The 12,090-nt window shown below is 36.8% G+C and overlaps 2 long non-coding RNA genes across 2 annotated transcripts in view; one reads left to right on the forward strand and one right to left on the reverse strand.

Moving 5' to 3' along the window:
- LOC137063295 (uncharacterized) overlaps positions 1 to 12,090 on the forward strand; it is a 33,140-nt gene that overhangs the window by 1,408 nt on the left and 19,642 nt on the right. The gene's annotated exons all lie outside the window — the stretch shown is intronic.
- Positions 920 to 8,625, reverse strand: LOC137064073 (uncharacterized). The gene is made up of 3 exons (XR_010901483.1): positions 8,494 to 8,625; positions 7,972 to 8,046; positions 920 to 1,310 (listed from the first exon to the last, which is right to left on the reverse strand). It is a non-coding gene; the product is annotated as an uncharacterized lncRNA (long non-coding RNA).

Consider the following 12,090-nt stretch of genomic DNA (forward strand, 5'->3'; position numbering starts at 1 on the left):
AACATAGTTTTTGTTAAACTGTTTTCACTGAAGTATTGATGTGTTCAACAGTAGCACCAAACACCTTGAAATGGATACATAAACACTAAGTTTGCAAACACGCACAGTCAGCTTGGAAGAAGCCAATTGGTCAAAGGAAGACCAGGAAGAAGATTAATAAAGACAGTTCGCTGACGTAGGAGACATGCTTTATTACATAGCTGCAATTGTGCTAACCTTTCACATCAATTGTACACATGTCAAACTTTACTTTACCCAAAAATTCTGTCATTAAAGGGTTAGTTCACCCAAAAGTGAAATTGAGGTCATTAATGACTCACCCCAATGTCATTCCAGACCCGTAAGACCTCCATTCCTCTTCAGAACACAGTTTAAGATATTTAATATTTTAGTCCCAGAGCATTGTGGCGATCCGAATCATTGATTCATGGCTGTTTGAATCTTTATTTGAGGTTTGAAAACAAACGCAGAAGAGAAGCCAATGCTGAATAAAATCGTAGTTTTTGTTATTTTTGGACCAAAATGTATTTTGGATGCTTCAAGAGACTCTAATTAACCCACTGATGTCTCCTATGGACTACTTTGATGATGTTTTTATTCCCTTTCTAGACATGGACAGTATAGTGTGCATACTGCATTATGCTCTGGGACTAAAATATAAAATATCTTAAACTGTGTGTGAAGATGAACGGAGGTCTTACGGGTGTGGAACAACATTAGGGGGAGGAGTTAATGACATCAATTTCATTTTTGGGTGAACTAACCCTTTAAATGACTCGCCTTGTCGCTCCACACCCGTAAGACCTTCGTTCATCTTCGGAACACAGTTTAAGGTATTTTATATTTAGTCCAAGAGCTTTCTGTCCCTTCATTGAAAATGTATGTACGGTATACTGTCACTTTTTATGTTGTTCACTGATGTCACATATGGACTACTTTGATGATGTTATTATCTTTCTGGTCCTTCTGGACATGGACAGTATACCGTACATACATTTTCAATGGAGGGACAGAAAGCTCGGAGTAAATATAAAATATCTTAAACTGTGTTCTGAAGATGGAGGTCTTACGGGTCTGGAACGACATTAGGGTGAGGAGTAAATGACAGAATTTTCATTTTTGGGTGAACTAGCTTTTTTTAACCTTTAAAAAAAAACGGCCCAAACATTGGGCAACATTAAACACAGCTGGTTAAGTCTTCCTTTCTTGTTACTTCTTTCTGCTACCGCCACCAGTCCTCTCAGGTGCATATTTCAAGTCTTTGGCCATGTATTCGTCTACTTTCATTGGCTTTAAGCTCAAGACCGCATCTGATGAGAAAAACAAAAAAAACAGATCAGTATTAGCAAACACTACTCTCTCAAATTAAAATATTTAGCAAATATCAACTTTTGTGGCATTGCCAATGATCAAAGTATATAAATTAGTATTTATCAACATGCAAAGTCATTGATAATCATGTGCTTGAGCGAGCAACAAAAGGCAGTTGGTAGTAACCCTTGCTGCAGGTAGAGAAGTTAGTCTAGAGCCCAGAATGGAGTATTTTATATATATATATATATATATATATATATATATATATATATATATATATATATATATATATATATATATATATATATATATATATATAAGTATATATATATACTTTTATATATATATATATATATATATATATATATATATATATATATATATATATATATATATATATATATATATATATATATATATATATATATACTTTTATATATATATATATATATATATAAATATAAAAGTTTGGACACATTACTATGTGTAATGTTTTTGAAAGAAGTTTCTTCTGCTCATCAAGCCTGCATTTATTTGATCAAAAATAAAGAAAAAAAATGTAATATTGTGATCTTATTACAAATTAAATATTTGGTTTTCAATTTATTATATGTTAAATTACAATTTATTTCTGTGAAAAGCTGAATTTTCAGTATCATTCCTTCACCGTCACATGATCCTTCAGAAATCATTCTAATATTCTGATTTATTATGAGCGTTGGAAACAGTTCTGATGCTTAATATATTTGATGAATAAAAGGTTTAAAAGAACTGCATTTATTCAAAATAAAAACATATTTTCAAATAATATAAATCTCCTTTACTATCAATTTAACACAGTGTTTCTCAAACTTTTTCAGCCCAAGGACTACTTTATCTTCCAATTTTTTTTCTGAGGACCACCTACAGAATCCCACTCTAACACGCCCCCCAAAACCAACAAAATAGGAAGGATAAGCTAAATTTAAAGGGTTACTTCAGCGATTAGCATATTTATTTTTTATTTTTTTATTTATTTATTTATTTATGCATTCTCTTTTCATGGTAATGCAACATGAAATGCCACAACAACAATCCTCAAACACAACAAAAATGCATTCCATGACAAAAAGAACAGGAGTAGGATGAAGAAAAAAATCTTATAAACTCCTACCCCATTCTTATATTAACAAAGTCACAAATTGGATGGCCTCACCAACATAAGAAAAAGAAAAAAGAAATATGTATATATACATATATATATATATATATATATATATACATACATACACATACACACACATACATACACACATATATATATATATATTTTTATATATATATATATATACATGCATACACATATACACATACATACATATATATACACACACACACACACACACACACTTAAACAAGAACAAACAAACAAAAACAACAGTAATAATGACAACTTTCAAAACAAAAACAACGACGAAACCATCGTTGTTATAATTTTAAAATTTTTTACATTCATCTTTGTACAGATTAAATATCTTCTGTTTATACTTATATTTAAATTGAAGAATATTTGAACAACATTTTAATTCATTTTCTAGATAATTCCATCTTTTCACACCAGAAACTGAAACACACATTTGTTTGAGGGTATTTCCAGCAAAAGGTTGTTTAAAATCATTATTTCTTCTACTTGTCTCACTATTTAAAGTAAAAAGGGTTTGCAATCCATGCGGTAACAGGCTATGTTTTGCTTTATATACAACTAATATAGTTTGTAAAGAAACCAAATCCTTCAATTTAAGCAGTCCTGACCTCAGAAACAGTCCTGTAGTATGTACTCTTGGAGCAACTCCATTAATTATTCTTATAACCCTTTTTTGCAAAATAAACAAAGGCATTAAATTAGTGAAATAAGAGTTTCCCCATACCTCTAAACAATACATAAAATGTGGCAAAATAAAGGAACAATATAGGATTCTCATTGCCTCATAATTTAACATAATCTTTACTTTGCTCAAAACAAAACAGCAATGTTTTTACAAATTTTGCTTCTTACATAAGCTATGTGTGACTTCCATTTAAATTTTTCATCAATGAGTACTCCTAAAAACTTAAATTCTGACACTCTTTCAATATTTATTCCATTTAAAGTCAAACGAACATTATCAAGACATTTTTTATTTGTAAACAGCATAAATTTTGTTTTACGTAAGTTTAACGACAATTTATTTTTATTAAACCATTTCTGAAGTAGGACCAATTCTTGTTCAATAGTTTTCATTAATATTTTTAAATTCTTCCCTGATACAAAAAAATTAGTATCATCTGCAAAAAGAACAAACCGTAAAATCTTTGATTCCTCACAGAGGTCATTAATATATAGCGTAAATAATTTGGGCCCCAACACAGAGCCTTGAGGGACTCCACACAGTATTTTTTCCAACTTAGATTCATGGCCTATATACTCTACATATTGTTGTCTATTTTCTAAGTAGCTATTAATCCAATTTAATACTACACCTCTAATTCCATATGTCTGTAATTTAGATATCAATATACCATGATCAAGAGTGTCGAAGGCCTTTTTAAGGTCAATAAAAACTCCAACTGTGTGATTTTTATTCTCCAATTCTGTAGTAATGTCCTCTGTGATTTTCATCAAAGCCATAGCTGTTGAGCGGGTACTTCGAAACCCAAACTGATTATCATTTATTACGGAATGTTTTTCAAGAAAAGAATCCATTTTTTTAACAAAAAGCTTCTCCAGAATTTTTGAAAATTGAGAAAGCAAAGATATAGGCCTATAATTTGTGAGACTATACCGGTCACCAGATTTAAAAATGGGAATAATTTTAGCCACCTTCATTTTATCTGGGAAGAGACCTATATTAAAAGACAAATTAATTATGTATTTTAATGGTCTAATAAGGCAATGTACAGTTTCTTTAACAATATACATATCTAAGCCATCACTATCACATGGAAATTTACTTTTTAATTTGGAGACAGTGGAAATAATTTCACTCTCACTAACTTTATTTATAAAAAGCGATTTCATGACTCTGCTTTCACCTGTCCAACTTTTGTTTTCATTAGATAGTGGTATAGTTTTGGCAAGATTTGGACCAACATTGACAAAAAAAGAATTAAATTCATCAGCCATTTTTTCACCACTTATCTCGACGTTCTGTTCATTAATTAAATGTAATGGCTGACAATGATTAACTTTACTGCCCATTACCTCCCTTAAAACTTTCCACATTCTTTTAATATTGCTTTTGTTTTCCATCAACAAATTTGTATAATAATCTTTCTTTGCACGTTTCATTATATTAGTCAGCTTATTTTTATAGACTTTATATTTTTTTTCTGTATTTACTGTCCGATATTTTACAAAATTTCGATAAAGCTTATTTTTCTTTTTACAAGATTTCAATATACCCTTCGTTAACCAAAGTTTATTATTATCTCTTACTTTATCATTCAATATTTTTATTGGGCAATGTGTATTATATAACCATAGATACTTTTCCAAAAATAATTCATAAGCCTTATTTACATTATTTGTACTATAAACATTGTCCCAGTGTTCTTTCATAAGATCATCCCTAAATCTATTTAGTCTTTCCTCAGTTCTCAACCTAATAACTTTACTAAACTTTTCTTTTTTTGTTTTTACTTCACATAAGTAAGTTACAAATATCGGCAAATGATCAGTTGTGTCATTTATCAAAAGACCACTTTTGACCGTTTTTTCCAATATATTTACAAAAATGTTATCAATTAATGTGGCACAACTGGAGGTTATTCGGCTAGGCCTAGTAATAGTAGGATAAAGGCCTCTGCTATACATTAAATCTAGAAAATCTAAACTACCAGTATGATTAGACACATTCAATAGATTTATATTGAAGTCCCCACACATCATAGACACTTTATTTTCATTTATTCCAACTAATAATTGCTCCAGCTTGTTATTAAATACTGTAATGCTAGATCCTGGAGTTCTATATATGCATGTGACAACAATATTCCTCTGTTTCTTCATTTCAATCTCAACAGTTAAACATTCCATTACATCTTCTATTGCAGTAGTCATACACTCAATTATTTTACATTTCAGATCACTACTAACATATAAAGCAACCCCCCCCCTCCTCTCTTATTAATCCGATTAACATGAAACAATTCATAACCATGAAAATAAAATTCCGCACCTTTCGTATCCGTTAACCAGGTCTCAGACAAGGCTATAACAGTAAATTTATTTTGTAATGTGTTCAAATAGTCATGTATTTTACTAAAATTCGAATACAGGCTTCTACAATTCAAATGAATAAGAGAAAATGAACCAACTGTTTCTATATTACTAATAAATTCTGCATCTGTATAATATTTACATGTATCATTTATGTTTGGAAATAAATTTAACTCCAAATCACGTTCATCATAATCATAGACACATCCTTCTGAATTTTCAGCTTGTGTACAGATATGTTCACACACTGCTGACATTGCACTCAGTTACACAAATTAGTGCTTGCCACAATGTAATCTCCACATACCTTATTCACCATCTGTCTTATCATTTTTTTCATAATTGTCCAAGGAAAGTCGAAGAGATTCAACGCTGGCTGTTATTTCCCCAGCGGGAGCATATTTGCTTCTACTGCGGGGGGACTGCCATCCTACAGCCCGCAGCGCAGAGTCCCAATCCGGCTCTTTTCTTGGAACTTCCATTGTTACGCCAAAGTCCTTTAGACCCTCAGCTGCTTTTCGTGGGTTTTCAAAAATTTTAGTCTTTCCATCGTGCAAAAACAGCATGAGTTTTGCGGGATAGAGAATGCGAGACTTGATTTTTCGCTCCTGGAGTTGTTTCCTTGCGCTCCTGTATTTTGCGCGCTCTTTAAAAACCTCGGTGGTGTAATCCTCATCAAAATATATCCGTTGATCCTTGATCCGAATTTCCTTTAGAGACCATGCAGCATGTAACACTCGTTGTTTCTCCTTAAAACTACGGAAACAAACGATGATTGATCTGGTAAAGTCCGCGACACGTCCCTTGGAGACACCTGTTACTGCGGCGCGATGCGCCCTTTCAATGTAAATCTCTTCCCGGATATTAAGCTGTTCACGAATAAGCTTTTCTATAAACTCAATCATATTACTTCCTTCTGTTTTCTCCGGTACAGAGTAAATTCTTAAATTATTTCTCCGTGAACGGCCTTCCAGACCCTCACACTTCTCCTCAAGGTACTTTTGTTTACGCATCACATTAAACAGCACCTTAGTCAGATCCATATTACGGTCTTCGTTGTCCGCAATCCTCTGTTCGGCGTCAGTCACCCTTGTTTTTAAATCTTCCAGATTTAATTTGATGTCGCTCACCTCCTTCCTCAGCACACCAAAGTTTCCAGCCGTTTCAATTCGAAATAATTTGAGTTCTTTCAGTATTTCTGAAGTATTATCGGCGCTCCCAGCGCCCTTTCCCTCCAGGCAGGTTTGGTTTGCTGGCGCGGTATCCGATAACTCGCCTCGTCTTTGATTTGCTTTTGGCATTATTAGGCGCTCTTTTTCTTTTTCTTTTTTCCTTTAAATGATAACTTGATGGTTCAAGTCATAATACACTTTATCTGAATCCACAAGCAGTAGTCAATCTTTATAGTTTTAAAGCTTTAGTTTTTGTTTGTTTGTCAGACACTACACCCTGGCACCGGCTGTTCGGCCATCTTGGATATGAAACACCGGCTGTTCATATGGCTTTGTATCAGTAGAAACCCTGGAGTATATTCAAATGATTGTGCTTTCCCCCCTCATATCCCCCTGAGACAAGAGATTTATGCATTTTATTTCTGGAAAAATTCCTCCTATGATGCAAATTGACGATTTTTGCATCATAGGAGGAATGTTTCCCCAAAGGCTAAAGACTACAGCCAGCAGAGGGAGCCATTTCCACATGTTTTTAATCTGCGCATGGGGGATGGGAGATAACACTCAGCTTGCAGGGAGAGCTCAGCTCAGCTACAGGCACTCATTTAAACTGAGCTATGGTGAGCAATGTAAGTGTTTTAACTTCTCAAATTAATTTCTATGAAAGTTAAGCTTGCAAAGGCATGAACTGAAACGCGCCAGACTGAACTCGCGTTGTGAATGTATGCCGCGAGTGTAGTCGCGATTACCTCAGCTCTCATCACTCGTGCAGTTAGTGCTCAGTGCTGTCTGTGAGACTCGCGCGATGACTCACTCATTATATTGAACAGGCACGTTCAGTTTTTAATTGTAGTGTCTTCTCTAACTCAGTCGCAGTAATCAAGTTGGTGGCGTTGGGAATGGCCTCACAGGGCAGCGATGCATTCTGGGAATTGTAGTCTTTCATCCCCATGGGACAAAAATAAATTTTCTGTCTTTTCTCAGTCTAGAAGACACGAAATTCAAAAATAATTTCACATTTCTACTGCATTGATGAGCCAGTTTAAATACAGATTCATCTTCCCAGCGCTGAAGTACCCCTTTAAGTTTAATATGCAACTGTTTCAAGTCAAAAACGAATCATTCAAACATAAATGCAATAATTTGATCAGAAATTATTATATACATTTTATATATAAAAAGTCTTCCACATAAACCTGTATTTAAATTTTACAAAAATGTAACAAAAAAAAGTTAAGGGTTAGTTACTTTCAGATTCAAATAGATGGTTGGGTTAGGTATGGGGACAACTTAACGTTAAAGGAGACTTTCAGGTCCAAATCTCTGGAAAAAAGAAGAAGAATGTGACGTGCTAAAGATGTATAGATATTGTTATGCCTCTCCCTGATTGGGTAACGGTAGTACAAGACAAAAACATTCAAACTGATCTAATATGTATAACGTTAGCTTCATGGAGCGTACACACATACACGCCGGTGGAACGACGGACTAACGGCAGTTCGCGGTTAAACTAGTCTGCCCGTAACGTTACACTTAACGGCGGTTCGCGGTTAAACTAGTCTGCCCATACGTCTACACACACACAGATAAGAACGGCGTTTGACGGTTAGCTAGCACTAACTCCGGTTCGCGGTTAAACTACGTACGTAGTCTGCCCATATAAACACATAATTAATTAACACAATACGTATATGGACCAGAGTCAGGCACACTCAACATTTATTTAGGAATTTTCTAGTTATAAAATGTGACTTCAAAAACTTTGCTTACCGTCTGAGCTGTTATGCCCAAATTCAGTCGAATCGGTCCAGGTCAGAACCTGCGAGGCTGACGATGACGACACAGACCCACTTCGCGCACGCGCAAGCAGGTGTTGTGTGGAACCGTCAGAGCCTATTGGCCTTTGTGTGATGGACAGTCGCCATCCTCCAAATCAAGCCATACATCTTGTATTCGTGTGTGTGTGTGTGTGTCCATATGTGTCTATATATATATATATATATATATATATATATATATATATATATATATATATATATATATATATGTGTGTGTGTGTGTGTGTGTGTGTGTGTGTGTGTGTGTGTGTGTGTGTGTGTGTGTGTGTGTGTGTGTGTTATTTTTTTAATTTTAAGCGGTCTGTTAATTTTTTTTCCAGAGCTGTGTAGGATATATATATAGCTCTGGAAGAAAAATTAAGAGACCACTTAATATAAAAATTAACTTAATATATACAACTTAATATATAAAAATTAAAATGCACCAGAATGCAGGAAATCACATCTACAAAATTTAAAATTGTATGGGGGAAATGTATATCCCCAGACCCCCACACAAACAGCCCCACATATAATATTTTCACCAGCCGCCACTGCATATATTGTTCTTGTATGGAATGACTAACCAAAATGATCAATCGGACTTGCTGTCAAAGTAAGCCATAAGATGTAGAAAGTGCTCAACAAACGTTTAATTCAGAGTTGATATTTCAACGTTGTATCATTATTCATGTATCAACTCTTTTTCAACAGTTAATTGATCAGCATTGTTTGGACGTTGTTCCAACGTTATTTTTCTACTAAGATATTTCAACAAAAATTTTAAAAGTCATGGTTGTAAAAATAATGTTGATTTGACGTACAACTCAAAACTTGTTGATATTTCTATGTTGAATTCTTAGTGAGTTAACAACACCAATTCAACTATTTGGTGTTCAACGTTGTTTTGACGTTGAAACAATGTTTTTTCATAAACTGACATTATTTCAACTACATTTAAACGTTTAATGTCAGTTGAATGCCAGCTGGGTAGTAAACTAACGTTAGATCACAGAAGTTAAACTACTGGTGAACTGTGATTCACACACACACACACACTTGTTGCGCAGCGATCGTTACACAAGAGCCATGCAGGCAGCAGCCGCTGACCTATCTAATATCAGCACTAAATAACACCGTTTACTCTTATTCACACATTGAGTATAATGATTGTGTGTGTGTGTGTGTGTGTGTGTGTGTGTGTGTGTGTGTGTGTGTGTGTGTGTGTGTGTGTGTGTGTGTGTGTGTGTGTGTGTGTGTGTGTGTGTGTGTGTGTGTGTGTGTATTTTAATTACCGGCTGACCCTGACCCATTCGGCAGATTTATTTAGAAAAATAACGTATTGTAACATGTTCTAAATGTTATTGTGTTTTAGTGGACAAGGAGTTTAATGTTTATGTGACACTGTTCATTTTGGTGTTGTGGACTGTTATCATACTTCATTACCTGTTATTGGAGGTTCGGGTTAAATATGCGAAGAGGCTCCACCCCCTAGGGGTTTTTTTGGGGGAAAAGCGGAAATAAAGGGGAGAGGAGTGCCTCGCTGTTTCAAGTGCGGTTCTCTGTTCAAGTCGGGGTGTGTACGGCGTGGGTTGTGGCCTACAACAGCCCAAATAAACACCCCTTTTCACCAACACGTCTCATTATTAACTGAGAACGTTACAACTGGTGTCAGAAGTAAAAACGATCGCAGACAGCTGGAGATAAAGTGTCTGATTTGAGTCCTGATTGTGCGTGCGTGATTCAAGCAGCTGATCTTCCGCGGGTAAGAATGGATAATACCGTGCGCATTAAGATGGAGGAAGATGACGGTTATGCTGGGGCAGCAAATACGTTTGGTGGGCACACCGCGTCTGTAACCAGTCACTTTAAGGCGAATTTGGTGAAGAAAGAGCCGGGTGAAGCCACTGATGCAGGCCAGAAAGCGATCCGCCATAATCCGCCGCTGCCGAGCGGCATCGGCCGCCATTGCCTGCCGCTGTCGAACGTCATGACGTCAGACGCCGACGCGTTGTTCTCGCGTGAAGCGAGGGGTCAAAAGGTAAACAACAATGGCGGCGGCAATGAATCGAATATGCCGGTTGGAATAAAAACACCTAAATACTCTGGCAAATCGGATTGGGGGGCTTTTCATGCCCAATTTGAGCTATTAGCTCATGCATATGGTTGGTCAGAAGAACAGAAAGCCCTTCAGCTCGCTCTTTGCTTAACAGATGATGCACTCTCATGTTTGTTGCTGCTTGACACTAGTGAAAGAGCTGATTATGATGCATTGGTTGGTGCATTGAGACGCCGCTTTGGACAGTGTTTCCGATCTGAGCTTCTCAGGTCCGAGTTGCACAGCCGTCAAAGAATTCCAGGAGAACCACTGCGGGCTCTGGCCAATGATATTGAATCTCTAGCAAGGCGAGCTTATTCACATATTCCACCATCAGTGCAAAGCGAGTTGGCCCGTGATCAGTTCATCAGAGCTCTTTCTCCAGCAGAACTGCGCATACATACACAGCTGGCACGCCCACGTGATTTGGCTGAAGCCTTAGAGTTGGCGCTGGAGAGGGAAATGGCGGTTGAAGCAGCAATGATGGGGTCAGCACTTGACCCCTCCCCCACCATCAGGGCAATGGGAGGGGGTCAAACAGCTTCACCAAAACCTGAATGGCTGGACGAGATTACAGAGATGATTCGCGGGCTGGCATTGCCTCCTCCCAGACGGCAGACACAGGCCCGACTTTGCTGGGGGTGTGGTCAGCCGGGGCATTTGGTTAAGGAATGCCCTGTGCTAGCTAAGAATTCGGGAAACAGGAAGGGGGCACAGTAGGCGGGACGCTGCAGACCCCCAAGCCCTTGTCCCGCTCAGCGCCAGTGCAAGCAGACAGGCCAACTATAAACAACGGGACGAATGAACTAGGGGTGGTGGTAGTAGGAAGGACAGCTATTTCAGATTTTTGCCATATTCCTATTGGTATTGAGGGAGTTGAGTGCACTGCCCTGGTAGACACAGGGTCTACAGTGACTGTGGCTCGTCCGGAGGTGGTGCCAGAGGGAACACAGCTGGAGAACACAACAGTTCAGCTGCGCACAGTGACGGGGGAGCTGGCATCAATGAAAGGGAAGGGGCTGTTGACACTGACTGTCGGGGGTGTGAGCGTGCAGCATCCTGTGTGGATAGCTAATGTGCAGGACAGTTGTATCCTGGGTCTGGACTTTTTGAGGGACCATGGCTGTCAGTTGGACCTGTCTAAGGCCACGTTGAGTTTCGGTAATGGTCAGGTGGTTAGGATGAGGCCTCCAGGAACTCGTCACACAGATGGGCCGACGGTTGGTTCTTGGGCATGTCACTTAGATGACGGGGACAGCTCAAGCTACACAGTACCAAGGTTATTATAGTTTTGCTTTTTTAAATTAGTTTTTATTTTATTATCGTTTTCAATTTTGCTACAAATTTCAGTTTAGTTTTAGTTAGTTTTACAAATGGTTTTGCTAGTTTTAGTTTAGTTTTTATTTTGCAAATACATTTCTATTTAGTTTTTATTTATTTAGTTTCAGTTTT

This window comes from Pseudorasbora parva, chromosome 24 (genome assembly GCF_024679245.1).
Source record: "Pseudorasbora parva isolate DD20220531a chromosome 24, ASM2467924v1, whole genome shotgun sequence".
Taxonomy (NCBI): Eukaryota; Metazoa; Chordata; class Actinopteri; order Cypriniformes; family Gobionidae; genus Pseudorasbora; species Pseudorasbora parva.